Source organism: Canis aureus, chromosome 21 (genome assembly GCF_053574225.1).
Source record: "Canis aureus isolate CA01 chromosome 21, VMU_Caureus_v.1.0, whole genome shotgun sequence".
In the NCBI taxonomy this organism is placed as follows: domain Eukaryota; kingdom Metazoa; phylum Chordata; class Mammalia; order Carnivora; family Canidae; genus Canis; species Canis aureus.
This window is the reverse complement of record NC_135631.1, coordinates 21,735,354-21,753,431: the sequence shown is the minus strand read 5'-3', so window position 1 is coordinate 21,753,431 and position 18,078 is coordinate 21,735,354. Positions and strand designations below refer to the sequence as shown.

Here is an 18,078-nt window from a genome sequence, read left to right as displayed (position 1 = left end):
GAATTTTTTTCCCTTGGAGAAGATAACATTTCAGTATCTTTATTTTAGCTTATTAGTGCTTTAGCTATTTTAGGTATTGCATAAAAGGCTGGGAATAAAGCGTTGAGTGCATTCATTTAATCAAAAAATATTTACCAAGCAACTGCAATCGTCAAGATATGCCCTAGAAACTATATGAACCATTTTTCCTCCAAAAGGAAAAGCACAGATCCCTAAACTATACACATCTGGCAAAGGTAAAGCATTCTATCACCAAATTATCATTTATGAACCAATGACTACAAAATAACTTACATTAATATGTCACATTCCTTAAATCTAAAGCTCAAGAACTGCCTCAGGAAAAATGATCAATTGTAAAAATAAGTAAATAAGCCAGATAAAGGTTTGTATGGTGTTCTCTTTACTTAATGTCTTTTTCCACAACCATCCTTGTACATTTAAGTAGACTTCTTTACATTCAAATCAAAGTGCTGCAATACCTTCTTGCTGATGATTTTCTAGGGACACACACTTGCCACTCACTCTCACGGCCCAACTTGGGCATTCAGGGCTCTTATAAAAGCTTCTATGTTCTTCTAATCAGCATTCATGACATGATATTACATTACATTGTAGCTGTCAGTGTATCCATCAGTCTTTCACACTAGATCCAAAGCAAAGTGCCCAGGATATAGAGTCTGTTCAATAAATGTGAGTTGGTCAAATTAATTTAAAAATATTTCCAAGCTCTACAATTTAAAAATCTGGGAAGTCTCTGTTTTAATGAATCAAACATAAATTCTTTTATTCAAAGACAAGAGATTGTCTCCAAAATAGGAAATATACACAATATTTAAAATGACAATTACTCTAGTTTCTCTTCAGATTACATAAATCACCTTTTATATAAGTCACCAACTTCACCAACTGAAGGCCTTAATATGCAAGCATTTTAATAAATGCTTTATTTGTAACATTTTATTTAGTCATACTAGTATTTCCCCAATTGGCTATTAAGAAAAACTCAGAGGAACTAGGTAACTGGTTAAGGTCACATAGCTAGAGTATAGTAAAGGAACAGGAAAATACATTGCCCGTCAGATAAAAGGCATAAATTTATGCCTCCTTAAACCTCCTAAACGCTTATTTTTTAAACTATTTATTTTTAAGTAATCTCTATACCCAACACAGGGCTGGAACTTACAACCCTAAGATCAAGAATCACATGCTCTACACCAAAGAAGCCAACCAGGTGCCCCCTAAACATTCCTTCTTAACTACCTACCACATTCCTAAGCTGACTTGCCTCTGGTAAGAATGAGTAATAAAACTTTATTAGACAAATTAATAAGATGTTCAGGGTGTAAGAGAAAATCATAAACTGAAATCCTGGAGTTCTAAACCATTTCATTTAGCATCAGAAGAGATTTCAATATTCCACCAATTTATCTCCTTTTATTTTAATGAGGCAAAGCCACGGTGAAAACTCCTTCTAACCATATTGAACCCATCTGCTAATTCATTTAATGCTGTTTGTGAGGCTCCCCAATCTTATCTTCAGTAATTTAGCATTGCCCTTTCAAACCACTTCTGTGACCCACACCCACAGAAATAGACAGGTGATGAAACTCAGAGATGAAACTTTCTAAAACAGCTATTATAATAAATATACTTTCAGATTTAAAGAAAAGCTTGAACATAAATAGGAGAGACGTGAAAAGCATTTTTAAAATGGAACCAGTAAGTCTGGAAAACTATGCATACCATAGAAAGATGGTAGAAAAGCAATTCAGCAATGTCTAACAAAACTGACAATTGGGCACCTGGGTGGCTCAGTTGGCTAAGCAACCAACTCTTGGTCTCAGCTCAGGTCATGATCTCAGGATAGCGAAAGCCTGCAGGGGGCTCTCTGCTCAGCAGTGAGTCTGCTTGAGATTATCTTTCCCTCTGACTGCCTGTCTCTCCACTGGCATGCATGTGCAGCACTCACTCTCTCCCTCTCTCTCAAATAAATAAATAAATCCTAAAAAAAAAAAAAAGAATGAAAACAATTTACCCTGTTATGGATTGATTCCCATATTGTTATATGAAAAAACAAGATTCAGAAAAATGTGTACTTTACAATAGATATTATCATGAATAATAAAAAAGAATTGCATGTATATATGATTGCATATACATGGAATTACCTATACATACATAAAGAAACTGTAGATTTGTCTCTTAGAAAAGTAACAAGAATACTGGGGGCGATGACAAAGATTTACTTTTCACCGCACACCCTTTTCACCACTTTACTATGTATGTGTATTGCTGTTCAAAATAAGTTTTTGAATGATCTGAGAAACTTCTTAAAATATGTACATTCCATATTTAGAAATGAAATAATACAAAAAAAAAAAAGAAATGAAATAATACATCTGGGATTTGCTTCAAAATAATAAAGAAGAAAAAAATGAAGATATGAATAAAATAAGATTAGCCATAAATTGTTCATTATAGGATCTTGATAGTAAAAAGGAATTCTACTTTTGAATTATGTTTACATCTTTCCTTAATAAAAAGTTAAATAAATAAGTAAATATATATTTGAAATTCCACCCAGAGGGGCACCTGGGTGATTCAGTGGGTTTGGCATCTGCCTTCGGCTCAGGTCATGATCCCAAGGTCCTGGGATTGAGACCCGCATATGGCTCTGCTCAGTAGGGAGCCTGGTTCTTCCTTTCCTGCCTGCTGCTCCCCCTGCTTGTGCATTCTCTCTCTCAAATAAATAATAAAATCTCTTTTAAAAAGGAGGGGGGAATTAAAATCCCACCCAGAAAGATTCTGATTCAGTAGGTCTGTGGTGTGGTCAAGGCCATTTTGATTCACACTAACATCTGAGAAAAAAGTGATCGTCTGTACAAAAACTGTAGCAAATTCAAGTCCTACTAATTCAGGGCCCTTGAGTCTAAAAAAAAATCAGGATGAAGTCTTAGGGAATAAAACACATACAACTTTTGGCCAATCCATGTGATTTTAAATCAAAGTGTCACATGGATAACAGCTAAAATCCAGGTAACTGACCTAGAGATATTTAAGAAACTACTACAATTTCAGAATCCTGCTGTTCTTACTTTTTCCCCCCAACATGTCAAGCTAGAAGGCAAACAAGCCAAACGTCCCAATCAAGCTCACCTAAAGAAAGCTCAGAAAATTATCCCTTACCAACCACTGTGCCATGTGGGGGTCAATCTCAAAGGGGACTTTAGAAAATAAACAGATAGGAAAATCACATAACATACATAGCACATAAGAAAGGGATGGAGGTGGTGCTGGAGATAGCTGTTATAAAAGACCACAAGGAAAGAACTCTAAATTACTAATTAACTTAGCCACGGTGACTACCTGCCATATCCACGTATTAAGTATTTCCCTTTTCTCAACCCTCCATCAGATAAACTCATGACATGATAAGAGTATCTTCTACTTGGAGTTGATGGATTTTATAGAGTACAGTAAGCAAAGAACAAGAGCTGCTTAAGTCCATTGAGTCCAAAACATTGACTCAGTAAAATACTATTACTTCCCATTATTTTTCATTGCAATTCAAACTACATTACACCCCTATAGCTGTATTATTCATGACTTTTTCATTTGTTCTTATCAACTGACTAAGAAATGAAGTTTTGAAATACTACCCCTTTGTAAGCTGGGGCTGCCTGCCTATAATATATCATTCAGAGGATTGTGAAGACTCCTGTTAAAGCAACTATTAGGCTTCCATTCCTTAAGCTTAATAATCTCAGGTACTTTAACTTTGATTAATAGGCCTTTTTTTTTCCAACCTCCTAAAAGACTTTAAGACCCATCTGAATTCAATCCAAATTCTTCACGTCCTTTTACAATTACCAAAACAGCAACGTAACCAATACTGACACCCACAAGCATGGGTCTGACCACCACGAACTGTTTCCTTCTTTTATCCTTTCCAGGCTTCCTTAAAAGGGAGGGAGGGAGCAAAAACCGAAATACTTTACTATCTTACATTCAATATATTAACCAATATGAAAATTCTTTTTTTTATTTTATTTATTTATTCAAGACAGACAGAGAGAGAGAGAGAGAGAGAAAGAGGGAGAGAGAGAGAGGCAGAGACACAGGCAGGAGAAGCAGGCGCCATGCAGGGAGCCCAACATGGGACTGGATCCCAGGTCTCCAAGATCACGCCCTGGGCTGAAGGCAGGCACTAAACCGCTAAGCCACCCAGGCTGCCCCCAATATGAAAATTCTGAATAATTCTGCCAAACTTATATAAAGCCCACATGCAATTGGGTTCTTCTTTCAAGTGTACTGTGACATCACAAATAAATCAGTAAAGGCAATGGTGCCCTTCATTTCTCCTTATACAATTTTCTCCTTCTAGTTGTTCAAACCTCAATTTTTAAATTTATTTTTTAAATAATAAAATATGCATAACACAAAATTTGCCATTTTGAAGTGTACAGATCAATGGCACTAAGTATATGCACACTGTCGTGCAACCATCACCACGACCCATCTCCAGAACTTTTTTCCTCTTCTATAACTGAAACTATCCACTAAACAATAACTGTCCACTGTCCCTGCCCCCAGCCCCTGGCAATCACCATTCTATACTCTGTAAGAATTTAACTATTCTAGGTACTTATATGATGAAATTATACAGCATTTGCTCTATTAACTGACTTATTCACTTAGCAAAACGTATTCAAGGTTCATCCATGTTGCATTTACGTCTCAGAATGTCCTTCCTTTTTGAGACTAAATAATATTTAATTGTATGTATGTGCCATATTTTGTTTATTCATTCAGCAACCAAAAGATATTTGGGGGCACCTGGCTGGCTCAGTCAGTGGAGCATGCAACTCTTGATCATGGGGTTGTGAGTTTGAAATCCCACAATGGGTGTGGAGCTTACTTAAAAATAATCTTTAGGGCAGCCCCGGTGGTGCAGTGGTTTAGCGCCACCTGCAGCCAAGGGTGTGATCTTGGAGACCCGGGATCGAGTCCCACGTCGGGCTCCCTGCATGGAGCCTACTTCTCCCTCTGCCTATGTCTCTGCCCCTCTCTCTCTCTCTCTGTCTCTCATGAATAAATAAATAAAAATCTTTTTAAAAATAAATAATCTTTAAAATAGAATAATAATCTTTAGGGGCACCTGAATGGCTCAGTCCATTAAGTGTCTTGACTCTTTATTTCAGTTCAGTCATGATTTCAAGGTTATGAGATAGAGCCCCAAGTCAGGTTCCGCACTGAGCATGAAGCCTGCTTAAGATACTCTCTCTCTAAAAAAAAAAAAAAAGATACTCTCTCTCTCCCTCTCTGCTCCTCCCCCCACTCACATGCACAGGCTTACTCAAAAAATAAATAAAACAAAATCTTGAAAAAAAAAAAAGATATTTGGGTTGCCTCCTCCTCCATAGCCACGGTAATACTGCTATGAACATGGATATACAAATTTCTCTTCAAGACCCTATTTCCAATTATTTGGTGGGTTTTTTTTGGGGGGAAAGATGTAAAACTATTTTTATTCATGGACAACATGATTGTGTATATAGAAAATCCTAAGGATCTACAAAAAATGTTATTAGGCATAATTGAGACTAGTAAGGTTGCAGGATACAAGATCTACAAAAATCAACTCAATTTCCATATATTAGCAATGAACAACTGAAAATTCAAATAAAAATGCCATTTATGATAGCTTCTAAAATCTTAAAGTACTTAGGGATAACCTTAATCTATTTCAATTCTTTTGTGTATATATATATCCACAAGGGAAATTACTAGATTATATGGAAATTCTATTTTTAATTTGAAGAATCAGTATATTATTTTATTTTCCATAGTAGCTATACAATTTTATGTTTCAGCCAGTAGTGCATAAAGGTTACAATTACTTTACATCCTCGCCAACACTAGTTATTTTTTTCTTTTTTATAATAGCCACCCTAATGGGTGTTAAGTGGTATCTCATTGGGGTTTTCAAATTGCCATTTTTAAATCTAATTCATGAATACTGGTTGTACTAACATCCAGAGCTTGACATCATCAGTACCTATAACAAGTAAGCTTTCTATTTTTTCATTTGAATTCTTGACAATATTAAACATTACACTTAAGGGGCACCTGAGTGGCTAAGTGGTTGAGCATCTGCCTTTGGCTCAGGTCGTGATCCTGGGGTCCTGGGAGTGAGTCCCCCATTGGGCTCTCTGCAGGGAGCCTGCTTCTCGCTTCTCCTCCCTTGTCCCATGTCTCTCTGCCTCTCAAGAATAAATAAATAAAATCTTAAAAAAAAAAAAAAAAGACTACACTGTTATAAAAAACCATGTTATTAACAGGGCATTCCCAATTGACTACTGAATAATCCCCAGTTTTTCCAAAGCATCAATGGAAAGTACAGAAATTATTACATTACTAAAAGCATCAAGTTTTAAATTAAGATAGAAATATGAAAATGATCAGTATTTCTAAAGATCAACAAGAAGTAAATAAAAATAACAAGTAAAATGAAAGTGTTTTAAGACTATTTTTTTTCACTCAGGGGACTAATTATTATCTCATAATAAAAAGTGATGAGACACCAAAGAATTGGGACGCCTGGGTGGCTCAGTGGTTGAGCGTCTGCCTTTGGCTCAGGGCATGATCCTGGAGTCCCAGGATCGAGTCCTGCATCCGGCTCCCCACAGGGAGCCTGCTTCTCCCTCTGCCTATGTCTCTGCCTCTGTCTCTCTCTCATGAATAAGTAAATAAAATCTTTAAAAAAAAAGAGAGAGACCAAAGCATTAAATTTGTGCCCAATATTCTACAACAACAACAACAAAAAAACCAATAGCAATACAACAACCAATTTAAAAAGGTATCTCTATGCAAGTTACCTTAGATAATATTTTCATTCAACCAGAAACAAGCAAATAGCTATACTAGATCAAAGTAAACCTTTGATTCTGTTTACATAAAAACCATGCATTCAGAGTTTTCTGAACATACTTATCAATTGTTTTCAGGATACATATTAAAATAAGGTAGACACAAGTGCAGTTCACTTTCAAAAGTGAACTTATTAACAAACTCTTTAAAGGGAGACAGATAGATGGAACAGGAAATGAAAAATACAGTTAAGATTGCCTTATCAGGTACAATGTACCAATGTACTTTTAATCTGACGTCGTCAAACCTAACAGAGCTAGAGAATTATCCTACGTAAAACCAGTATTGATACGTTCTACACTGTTAGTGTAGCACTAAGTTCACTAATAGAAAAATGTGTCTTTGGTCAAATTACCAAACATACATTACAGATTATAATTGCCCTTCAGCAAGCTATGATCAGCACCAGATACAAAAATATTTAAAAGCACTATGTAAAAATCATTGAGCATGCTTAAAAAACAAAGACGATACCATCACCACCACCCATCCCACACAAGCAGTCCCCTACTATACCAAATCTCCACCATCCTTGTCTTTACTTGGATCCAAACATCTCTTTTAGCCTTCTTTCTCTCCCTCCTCTCAATTATACCTCAAGATCTGACCTACCCATATCAACACAGTACTTCACATTCTGTCCTCAAAGATATTATCCATCTCTTCCTAGGACTTACCATCTCTTCCGGATTATCTATCTCCCACCACACAAATTCCCAATATCCTTTGCTAAACTCTAGTTCATCTCCGTCTAGTACAATAGATTCAAAATTAACATTTTTCTTATGTAACACAAAAGGTATTTTTAAAGATGCTTAGCAAACGAATCCAAAATTCTAAATGGGAATACAGTGGCTCTCAAGCTTTTTCCTGACATACTTCAGGTACGATGAACTTCTAAGAAGTGAAACACTTTAGGGGAGGTAGTACTCAAAAGCAAAACTTTTTCAGAGAAGTACTTTAGGGAAGGGGTCTTCACCAAAGCACTTTTATGTGCAAATCAGTAGTTTAGTCATTTCAAGAAAAAGAGCTTTGTGCATCATTATAATGACTTCCAACACTGCAAAATGCTTTTTTAAAAAATAATAGAATTAGGGTACCTGGGTAGCTCAGTTAAACGTCTGCCTTTGCCTCAGGTCATGATCCCAGGGTCGGGGTTCAAGCCCCACATTGGGCTCCCTGCTCAACAAGGAGTCTGCTTTTCCTTCTGCCCTCTCCCCTGCTTATGCTCTCTCTCTCTCTCTCAAATAAACGAAAGAAAGAAAGAAAGAAAGAAAGAAAGAAAGAAAGAAAGAAAGAAAGAAAGAAAGAAAGAAAGAAAATAACAGAGTCAACCTCATTCAACTAGCTATTGGACCAAAAAAATTTATGCTGGTTTGTTTTTTGCAGTTTTTTTTTTTTTTAGATTTTATGTATTTGAGGGAGAATGTGTGCATGCACACTCAGGGGAGAGTAGACGGAGGGAGACAGAATCTTAAGCAGGTTCTATCCCCAATGCAGAACCCAAAACAGGGCACACAACCCCAAGATCATGACCTAAGTCAAAGCAAAAAGCCCACGGCTTAACCAACTGAGTCACCCAGGCACTCCGAAATTTTGCTGTTAAACTACTTTTGTATTCCTCACAAAGTCTGGAACACAGTTAAATGAATAAAAGCCTCAAACTATGCTAGAGCCTCACATCATTTCAAATTTATTTTTTTTACAGATCTTATTTTTTTAAGTAATCAAACTCATAATCCCAAGATCAAGAGTCACATGCTCTACCAACTGAACCAGTCAAGCACCCCTCAAATTTATTTTTTAATAAGATACTGCTAACATCAGTTCTATCACAACTCTAAGTTTTGTACAAATGTCTTTGTCTTGATTTCACAAAGTCTGACAAAGAAATCAAAGGAGATAGAATGAATTCTTCAAAGTAACAATATTGTCTATAATCTAGTTTCATTTAAATAATAGGTAATCCCAGTTTGTTTTATCTATAAAGATTCTGCTTTCATGAATATACCTAGGAAGTAGGTATACCTAGAAAATATGTTTCAGCTGAAAATTTGTCAACATTTCAGAGTGGATAAAGCAGCTTTATAACTGAAGAAGTGTTAAATACAGAGAAGAATATTAAATACTACACTATTTCAATGACAGTGACTAATTAAAGCCATGAATTAAACAATTTGTTATTGCAATGGTATTTTAAGATTTGAGAGAAAGAGCGAGCACAAGGAGGGGCAGAGAGAGAATCTTCAAGCAGACTCCCCACTGAGCATGAAGCCCAAGATGGGGCTTAATCCCAGGCGCTGAGATCTCAAATCAAGAGTTGGATGCCCAAACAACTGAGCCACCCAGGCACCCCAGCAATAGCATTTTGACCACTTCATTTTGTATTATCTCATAAATATAGTATTAATATTGATTTGTTGTATTAACTTTCAAAAACAATCATGTACTAGCCCCTGAAATACTTATGATACCACAAATGGAAACCATTAGCCAAAAGCTGTACTATTTGAGCTGAAGTTTAAATTTCTCCTAATTAACCTAATTTTCAACTTCTTTTTCAAATGAGTTAGTAATTTATGAAAATCATATTGAACTTACTTCTTTTTAAATATTTTATTTATTTATTCACGAGAGACACAGAGAAAGAGAGGCAGAAACACAAACAGAGGGAGAAGCAAGCTCCATGCAGGGCGCCCCATGCAGGACTCGATCCAGGACTCCAGGATCACACCCTGAGCCAAAGGCAGACACTCAACCGCTGAGCCCCCCAGGTATCCCTAGAGCTTACTTTTTAAATGTCTTATAGCTATATCCACAGTGAATATTATCAAATAATGTTTTTTAATACTATTTTAATTCTACCTTTACCATTCTTATATCTGACAACACAGGTGGCCTATTCTCAGAATTACAAGTTTGAAGTTTAAAGATTCAACCACCTGAAGCAAAAGACAGAAGTTTAGCTTCCTTCATTAGTACCCAAACTTTAATTTATGACAATAAAATACACCGAACCTATCAGTGTTTTTTAGAACAATATCAAAGAAATGGATCATTTTGTGGAAGATATGAAGAATCTGCTAATGTCTCTTCTATAAATCATTTTCATTTGCAGGGACAACTGGGTGGCTCAGTGGTTGAGCATCTGCTTTTGGCTCAGGGCATGATCCTGGGTCAGGATTCTGGGATCGAGCCCCACATAGGAACCTGCTTTTCCCTCTCTCGCTCCCTCTGCTTATGCACTCTATCAAATAAATAAAATCTTAAAAAAAAAAAAAAAAAAGGAAATTCTGACTATTAAAATCTAAAATTTGTATGCATTTATCAAATGATACCATCGACAAAGATAAACCATAGAAACAGAGAAGATACTGGCAACACACATAACAAAAGATTTGAAGAAATCATACTGTATTTAGCAAAAATCAGTACAAAAATGGTGAAAGATATAAACAAGCAATTCACAGAAAAGGAAATATATGCCAAAGACTTATTGTCAGCCTCACTAGTATAAGAAAATCTCTAAAATTATAGCAAGATGCCATTTTATACCCATCATTCTGACAAAAAGTAGGACAATACCCAATGTTAAAGAGTTGTAGGTTAACGGAGACTCATATGGACTAAAGCAGTACAACCACTTTTGAGAGCAAAGCTGAACATGGACACAATCCATAATCTACCAATTGTCCCAGGTATACATACATTCTGCCTACAGAAACTCATATACATAAGTACACACACACACACACACACACAGTGGTTTAAAATAATATGGAATTCCACACAGTGGAATAAAATAATATTCACTGTTGCTCTGTATGTAATAGCAAAATTTTGAAAAAAACCTGATTGTCAGAAAAGAATAAATAAAGTATGGCTTTTTCATATAATGCACACAACTGTGGCCTATACCATAAACATCATATATTTATGTACCACAAAAAAAAAAAAAATCCACCGATTATAAGGGTAAGACACCACTGATTTTAATTTCAAAGATGTTAAAATGTGGGGGAAATTTTGTATATTAGAATTAACAACATTCAGCAAAATGAACTAACGGAAATTGCGTATAAAAACATGGATAAATTTCAAAACAAAAACAAGTTGCAAAAAAAAAGTTGCAGAAGTGTATTATTCTCTATTTAAGAGCTAACAGCAGACAAATCTGTATTATATTTAGATATATTAAGTATGTGATCAAAAGGGGCAGCCTGGGTGGCTCAGCGGTTTAGCGCCACCTTCAGCCTAGGGCCTGATCCTGGGGACCAGGGATGGAGTCCCACGTCGGGCTCCGTGCATGGAGCCTGCTGTTCCCTCTGCCTGTCTCTCTCTCTCTCTCTCTCTCTCTCTCTCTCTCTCGTGAATAAATAAAATCTTAAAAAAAAAAAGAGTATGTGGTCAAAGTATAAAAACATGTGGAAATGATAAACATGCAGGGAAGAAAGGGGAAAGGAGGGACTTCAGCTACATGACCGGTTTGATTTTTCACCAGTGTGACCACTACACAGGAATTGATTCTATTACTTTATATACTTTGACAGCCTACGTTCACAATAACTTTTAAATGAGGAGGGAAAAATATCTATATGAAGAACAGAAATGCCTCTTTCCTTATATCTTTTAAAGAAAAAAAATAACCATTTTAGATGTATTTTATTAGCATATTCAATAGCCATATCCTATGTCAGTCTTTTTTTTTTTTTCAATTTTTCTTTCAATTTAAATCAAGTAAAGCCATTTACAAGCAGGAAGACATACCTGAAGAAATGAAGAAAACATGTTTTTTCATCAAAAAGCTTCTTCTAGCAAAAGGCAAACACATGTATCCACATAACTACATCACTAATAAGGGCAGCAACTTAAGATATGTGAGACCGGCAGGTAGCAAGGAGAATGGAAATGATTAAAGTATGCCCTGAAGGAGCATGAAAGGATTCAGTAAATTAAACTATGAGCTAAATTTTGAAAGATCATGAATAGAAGTCTCCTATGTAGAAAAGGATATTCCATGCAATACAAACCAAGAGCATATAAAAAGGCAGAGACTGATGAAAACATGACATGTTAGCTTCATTTGGCTAGAAAAAAGGCCCACAAATTATGGTTGGCCAAATTTGACTCAGCTTATTTTTGTAGAGTCCGCAAGCTAAGAAAGATTTTTACATTTTTAAAAGGTTGTATTAAAAAAAAAAAAAGTATGCAACAGAGACCATACATGGCCTTGCAAAAATGAACTATCTCCTGTCTAGCCCTTAAAGATAGTTCATTTGCTAATCTTCACACTAGAATAGAACTTGCCAGGGGAGTGGACCACTAGAGAAAAACGATCCTTAAGAAGACAACTGTAAAAAGAAAGCACAAACCATGACGAATCTTGTCTTCCATGCTAAGGAGTTAGAAGTGATAGAGGCCTCTGAAGGGTTTTAAACAGAAAATAAATATAATCATCTCTGTACTATAGAAAGATTACTCAGGCAATGTTCTAAAGGATAAACTGGAACAGAAACAATAACGGAAACAACAGCTGAAAGACTACTGTAACAGTCCAGGTAACAACTGATCAGAGCCTCAGCAAAGGCAGTACCCAAAGGAATGAAACGGTGTATACCAATAGGTAGCCAGGAGGAAGAACCACAGAGCTCCATGAGGCAAGAAGAAAGGAACTGACACAACAAGCCTGTTCCTAGCTTGAAAAACTGATTGCCAAATGATATTAGAATATTTTGTTTTAAACAGGAACATTGAAAGGAAAAATTGGATTTTAGACATGATGAGTTTGAGTTGCCTTATGATGCAGCCCAAGTTCCCCTATGTAGAGATTCTTAAAGGCCTATATGAAGGTAGTTTACTTGGGAGGTGTAAGGACACGGGGAATAAGTCAGGAAAGCGAGAAAAGCAATTCATAAAATTCACCATTTGGCAACGATCATATTAATTGATTCAAACAAGGAGATCCCTGGGGGGCTCAGTGGGTTAGCGCCACCTTCAGCCCAGGCTGTGATCCTGGAGACTTGGGATCAAGTCCCATGTCAGGCTCCCTGCATGGAGCCTGCTTCTCCCTCTGCCTGTGTCTCTGCCTCTCTCTCTCTGTGTCTCTCATGAATAAATAAATTTTAGAAAAAAATAATTGATTCAAACAAGAATGATCTAAAAATGCAAAAACTAGTGGGAGAAAGCTTTAAAAGTACAGATTATTATTGCTAGGAGACAATTCGCCCTAGGTCTTTCATGTTTCTCCTCCTGCAAGGAAGGGCACTGAGTGCCTTTGTTCCAGAGTATCTTTTCAAAGCATATTTGTATAACCCTGAACATCCCTGGAAGGTAGAGACAGTATAGTGACTTCCTCCAGGGCAAGGGGCAGGTTGTTTAATGTCTGGGACAATAAAGATAATGACTCCCTCTTGGTCCAATATCAGGCAGGCTCACTGCCCCATATGAAAGATTCAAGATCCCTAAACCTAGGGTTCCTCTCTAGCAATATAACTGCCTTTACGCAGAAGTTACCTGGCTGGTCCTGTTCACATCACCTGCAGGGAGCTCAAGTTTGAGAAACCAGGGCAAATACACACTGACTACTGCTACTTCTGTAAGTCTTTATCTCTGACCTAACAGTCTTCTATCTTCTGCTAGCTTCCATGGCTACTTTGTTAGCTTGCAAGATCCTTGAAAGCTCTCAACAATTACAGTTTCAATTTGTTTTTTTTTTTTTAAGATTTTATTTTATTTTACTCATGAGAGGCACACACAGAGAGAGAGGCAGAGACAGGCAGAGGGAGAAGCAGGCCCCGTGCTGGGAGCTGGGAACCCAACGTGGGACTTGATCCTGAGTCTCCAGGATCACACCCTAGGCTGAAGGTGGCGCTAAACCGCTAAGCCACCCAGGCTGCCCACAATTACAGTTTCAAAATACATCCTCATAAGATACATACTAATCCAAAAAGAGAAAGAAAAGAAAGAAAGAAAGAAAGAAAGAAAGAAAGAGAGAGAGAGAGAGAGAGAGAGAGAGAAAGAAAGAAAGAAAGAAAGAAAGAAAGAAAGAAAGAAAGAAAGAAAAAAAGAAAGAGAGAAAGAAAGAAAGAGAGAAAGAGAAAGAGAGAAAGAGAGAAAGAGAGAAAGAAAGAAAGAAAGGAAGAAAGAAAGAAAGAGAGAGAGAGAGAGAAATCCACAGGTGCCGCCTTAAATGATCAGGTTAAAAACACTAGTAATGGGACATATCTACATCATATGCCTCCTGATATGAATGTACAATGAGGAATACATTTTACTATGATATTTCTAAGTACAAGAAAACAAACCCAAACTGAGGGCCATTCTACAAAATAACTGGCAGTATTCTTCAAAATGTCAACATCAGGAAACAACTGAAAAACTTTGCTTTTAGGAGAAATATTAGATACTCCCTAAGGGAAGGGTGTAGGGTGAAGGGACATTTTGTCTGCAACACAAAAAGTTCAGAAAAAATACAGATGGATATACAGAGAAAAGGTAAACGCAAATGGAATAAAATATTAACATCTGAAATACTAGGTGAAACATACATAAGAATTCTTGTACTGAGGCACCTGGGTTGGGTCAGTCGGTTAAGCGTCTGCCTTCAACTCAGGTCATAATCCCAGGGTCCTGGGATCAGGTCCCACCATCAGGCTTTCCTGTTAGCAGGGAGTCAGCTTCTCTCTCTCTCTCTCTCTCTCCCCCTCAAGCCCTCCCCACTGCTTGTTCTCTCTCTCTCTCAAATAAATTTTTTTTTAATTTTTGTACTACTGTAATTTTTTTGTTATGTCTGAATTTGTCAAATGATAAATTAGAAGAAAAATATGAGTAACAGGCATAAAACAATGTTTTGTTTGTTTTTGCACAAGGCAGCTCTTCAAGGGTTACTCATTCAGGGATGAAATGTTGAATATTTTAGACATGACCCAGATCACCTAAAATCTACAATCCTCAGACACAAATGAGTCCTGGGATCATCAGTCAACATTAATAAAAAAGTATTCAGGGGATCCCTGGGTGGTGCAGCAGTTTAGCGCCTGCCTTTGGCCCAGGGTGCGATCTTGGAGACCCGGGATCGAATCCCACATCGGGCTCCCATAGAGCCTGCTTCTCCCTCTGCCTGTGTCTCTGCCTCTCTCTCTCTCTCTCTCTCTCTCTCTGTGACTATCATAAATTAATTAATTAATTAATTTAAAAAAATTTTTAAATAAAAAAGTATTCATAAGCAGTGAGAAAAAACCTTTTCATTTAAAAGTATTATTTAATTCACAGTATTTTGGAGTTTTTGGTCATTATGTAATTTCTTCAATGGAGACTAAAAGTAGAAGGTCACTATGTAGTCCAATAAATTTGACAAAAAGGCCTTTTCATTCTTGAAAAGACAGAGAATCCTAGTTACTAGTCTATACAAGGCTCTACAATAGGAATTAGAAAATAGAACCACAAAACTAGCGATATTCAGACAATGAAAAGTAATTTCTAGTCACATTGTTTCATTTCTCAATTACCTTGTTTAAAGTGCATATTCATTAAAGACAAAACACATCTTAGAAAAGAAAGATAAGTACCCCAGAAATTAAGTATCCAATGTGAAATGAGTTTAACTCTCCTCATTGGCCATTTAAATATCAGTATTTTAAATACCTGTATCATTAACAGGTTATTTTATCAGTATGCTGTCCAAGAAATTCCTTACACTAAAACATTTCACATATAAAACATTCACATAAATGAACTACCACATATCATAAAACTTCATAAAATAAACCTGCTAAGGTGCCTAAAAAACATTTATTTGAAAACACTAAAGTCTTGGGTATTTTCCAGCAGTATTGTGAACAAAGCATCTAGAGAATGTGTTGACTGTAACACAAATCAGCATGTTAAATAACAAGCTTCATCTGACTTAGCAAAACATTCCAACTTTTGGAACAGAAAATGACCTGTTGGACATTTCAAAGCTGCTAGAAATCACCCTGCAATACCAATTTACTTTAAAAAGGGATGAAAAGAGTTAATTAAAACAGTACTTAAGGACTACGCTTACTAAAGCATATAATTCTCTAGATTTTTTTTAAACTATCTAAAATCAAAACCCAAGGGGTATCTGGCGGGCTTAGTCAGTTGGACATGCGACTCTTGATCTCCAGGTCGTGAGTTCAAGCCCATCACTGGCACAGAGCTAACTTTAAAGAAATTAATGAAATATGAAATATTGATAGGAAAATTGACTACAGGAAAAAAGTTTACCTGTAACACTCTCTTCTTTGAAGAAAACTTTTAAGACTAACAATCCATTTTTAGTTTATAAAACTTAAGTACAAAGAAAACTTTTATTTAAACTGGCCATACAATATCAATACCAGTATGATGGATTGCTAGAAAACAATTCTATAACTTTAGATTATGAACAACCCCCTTAATAGAAAGCCAAATGAATTACTTTCTGTTTTACAGGAAACCTATCCCAAAAGAACCACCACAAAATTTTTACGAGTATGAAATATTAAAAAATAAAAAAATGAAAAGCCCTTACCAGAATACCTCCTAACCTAATCTATCTCTGAAACAAATCAGAGGAAGCTGAATCCTAGGTTAATAATTTGATCAAATGTCCACTGCTAACAAAGCATGATAAAAGAAAAAATTCTGATGACAGGATTTAAGAAATAATGATTCAAAATTCTAAATGAACATTAACAGAATCAAAGGTCCTGCTCTACAAAACTTTTCAAAATTACAGGCTATCCTAAATACAAAATTCTAAAAAAAAAAAAAAAAAAAAAAAAAAAAATTCTAAATGAACATTAATAGAATCAAAGGCCCTGCTCTACAAAACTTTTCAAAATTACAGGCTATCCTAAATAAACAACTTTACCATTCTCATTTTGTACTCCCAATAGTATAACATTCTACATTCATAACCAAAAGAGAACTATCACTCCAGAGTAATGTATATCATAAGAAATGTCTAACAACCAGTCAAGTGAGAATAGTAGCTGCTTCCCCCACACACACCCACACAAATTAACAGTTCTGCATTTGAAAAAGCTGAAAAGACAAATATTGACAGCAGTATAAAGCTTGATTATAGTACTTTTAGTTTTGAAAAATATTTATGAGCAACATTTTAGGGCTTGAAAAAATTAACTGGAACAAAAAAGTCAACTACTTGTTCTTTCCAAATTGTTAAGATCCTACATGGCCCTTAGGTGACCTACACTGCTAAATTCAAAGTTGGTGGTTTGTTTTCCTACTTTGTTCTCTCCCTACTCATATTTTAGTTGCCAGATATGCTACTTTATATAAAACTCTTTCTTAGAAATTTAGTGAAGTACCTTCAAAAACCTTCCTAAAAAAACAAAAACAAAAACAAAAACAAAAACAAAAAAAAACCTTCCTAATGTAGAAACACCTTTAGGTTTCAAATTTTAACTGTCATATACATCTTGTGAACTGGGGTCTCTCACAATGGCTTCAGGAAATCCTGTGCTTCAGGAAATTCTCTATGGTATCTAATAAGAAACAATAGGAGGAATAAATGAAAATATGTTAAGAAAAATAAAGATCTCTTCCTTATTCTCATGATAAATGTAAGGAAGGGACAAGGCAGAGACTTACAACAAGCCTCCCCTAAGTAAGCCAGAAAAAAGCTAAAGAACAATGTAAATTCATAAAGACCAAAAGAGGAAACAAGCAGCTTCGCTAAAGAGTACTCTCAAAGAAAGGACACTGAATTCTTACAAATCTATTAGAACCACTTATGTTTGAATCAACTTTTAAAAATGATACATTGCTGGGGCACCTGGTTGGCTCAGGTGGTAGAACATGTGATTCTTGATCTCAGGGTTGTGAGTTCGAGCCCCACAAAAGGCACAGAGATTTCATTAAAAATAAAATTTTGGGGGATCCCTGGGTGGCGCAGCGGTTTGGTGCCTGCCTTTGGCCCAGGGCGCGATCCTGGAGATCCGGGATCAAATCCCACGTCGGGCTCCCGGTGCATGGAGCCTGCTTCTCCCTCTGCCTGTGTCTCTGCCTCTCTCTCTCTCTGTGTGACTATCATAAATAAAATAAATAAATAAATAAAAATAAAATAAAAAAATAAATAAAATAAAAATAAAATAAAATTTTTGAAAATTTAAAAAA

At 36.0% G+C, this 18,078-nt stretch overlaps 1 protein-coding gene across 6 annotated transcripts in view; it reads right to left on the bottom strand.

Annotated features, from left to right (window-relative positions):
- Positions 1-18,078, bottom strand: part of HIPK3 (homeodomain interacting protein kinase 3) — a 92,243-nt gene that overhangs the window by 61,200 nt on the left and 12,965 nt on the right. The window lies entirely within an intron of this gene.